The sequence below is a fragment of the Pinus tabuliformis genome, chromosome 4_1 (assembly GCF_031772625.1).
Source record: "Pinus tabuliformis cultivar Carrire ecotype Pingquan chromosome 4_1, CPIR1, whole genome shotgun sequence".
Classification (NCBI taxonomy): Eukaryota; Viridiplantae; Streptophyta; class Pinopsida; order Pinales; family Pinaceae; genus Pinus; species Pinus tabuliformis.
Genome location: NC_142303.1, coordinates 804,029,809 through 804,032,478, shown reverse-complemented (window position 1 = coordinate 804,032,478; position 2,670 = coordinate 804,029,809).

Below are 2,670 nucleotides of genomic sequence, written 5' to 3'. Positions count from 1 at the left end.
AATCATAAATACCTCTATACCATGGGCATATTTCGAAGGATTGGCCCAGGATATTGGCTATGGGGGGGTAGCCATATTACATATATCAAAAACCCATACCTTTAAAATTCAATGGGTCTAGGTAGAGGCACTAATAATTACGCTGAGCTCATAACAACGAAATTCCTCATCCATTTTGCCCTGAACAAACAGTGCACGAACCTCCAACTCTTCAGGGATTCAAAATTAGTATGCAACTGGATAAATAAAAATCTAACAGCAATGCATACACATTGAGGCATATCTTGGATGATATTCACAAGCTCATCTTGACTTTTGAGACCTTTGTTTGCCATCACATTTTCAAGGAGCGCAACATCGCTGTCGATCACCTATCCAAGGAGGCAGCGCACAGGGATGATGGCACTTGGATGATTCATGAGGAGAAGGATGGTGTTACTTATCAGCACTATCATAGACCATTCATAGATCTAGAAGCATAACTCGATGGCTCAATATGAGCCAAGAAGTTTTTTATTACATGTAAATATTTATGTCTTTTCTACATGCTACTTAACTACAAAACTAAGTTGAACTATACTCTCTCTGCGTAGAGACCATAATTTTTTGCTTTTTGCTCCCTGGGTGGAGCATTACTTACTACAATTAACTTATACTGGATAAGCAATGCCTATATATTGTATATGCTCAGCATCTACAAAATGTAATTTTCTCTCATTAATGAAAATTACAGCGTTTTTCCACGGGAAAAATATATACATATATATTAAAAACGTTACATATTAATATTTAAGGAATTACAAATCTCCATTTACTTTTTCTATATCTCTATATATTTGATGTTCTGTTACTCAACATGCATATTGAAATATTTTTGTTATTAATACTTTTTAAATGTTATATATCAACTCCATATTAAGAATGAAATAAATTATATCTCTATCAAACACAATAGAAAGTAAAAATATAAGAAAATAATTTAAAAACAACTTATTCTAACCTCGTATTTTAATCTTTGGTTTGAAAACTATAAAACACTTATAAATAAAGTCGAGGTTAATCTTTGGTTTGAAAACTATAAAACACTTATAAATAAAGTCGAGGTTAATCTTTGGTTTGCAAGTTGTAACTCAAGTGAAAGTTAAAATTCAAATCAAATTCATAGAATTTTATAATAAAACAACTTATTTGACCTCTAATGTTAATCTTTGGTTTGCAAACTATAGAGCATTTATATACATTTATATGGTTTGCAAACTATAGAGCATTTATAAATAAAGTCGTGTCTGCAAAGAAGCAGTAGATCATTTATAAATAAAGTCGGGTGTGTAAACAAGCTTAGTGCCCAATGAAATTTAAAAATGCAAATTCAAATCAAATCCATTGAATTTTATAATAATTTTAATTAAATAAATATTTTTTATTATTTTTTTTAAATTAATATAATAACATTGATGTTTGAATCTACAACTCAACTCAGTATGATGAGAGATGTTGCAACTCAGTATGATGAAAGATATTGTTAAATTTTGATTTTTTCAGCTTTTAGTCGATCTAGAGTTAATAAATTTAAGCTAATTAATTAAAATTAAAATAATAAAATTTGATCTTTCTCAAAGTCTTAGTAAATCTAGAGTTAATGAATCTAAGCTAGTTTATTAAAATTAAAAAATAAAAAAATAATTCAATTTAAAATTTATATTTTTAATTTTTTAATTAAAATAATATTTATTTCAAAAAAACATTTTATATTCAAAAATAAATAAATTTATCTTTACAATTATATTTATATATATTATAAATAAATATTTAAAAACAACTAGTATTCAATTTTATTTTTCCATATTTTTTCTCCCCAAAAAAAATCATCAAAAATCTTAAGTCCTGATTTCTCTAAACAATAATTAAAAATCTTAAGTCCTGATTTCTTCTAAACAATAATTAAATTTCACACTAGTTAGTTTAAATTTCACACTAATTATGTATGTGAGATCAGCACTTAAAATCAAGTATAGTTTGTACAATATCTTACATATAAGACCCTAAATTAATGTGCAAATCGAATAACATTTACTTATTAATCTATAAATTTAATTTAATTTAATATTAATTATGAACGATAATAATTATTATTAAACTTTAATATTGTGATAATAATAATATAGAAATATTAAAATCATAATCAAATTATTATTATGAGGCTCTTTTTTGTGAGATAAATTACACCCTCTTTTTCTAATCAAAGGACATAAAAAGTAAAGAACAATTTATAGAAATTGGAGATAAAAAAGTAAAGTAGAATATATAGAATATATACCTCTGTAATAGAATTTTAAGATCGTGATTATATTAGACACTAAAACGCTAAATTGATTATATGAGACCTTTTTCCAAAGGAAGTACAACCTCTTTCTCTGAAGGGGAGAGAGTCCAACAATCACTGGGTGAAGATCCCTTGTTCCACGAGGGATCTAAACACAATAACACAATTCTTCCAATAGAAATAAAATTTGTATTGATTTCTAATAACACAGTTTTTCAGAACACTATTTCAGTGTGACGGATCATCTGCCTCAAGGCCGAAGTGTTGATTTTCCAAAACAACTCCAACTTAATTTTCAGTTTAGAAACCATCAAAATTACTCCGGTATGGAGATGATACTCAGAAAA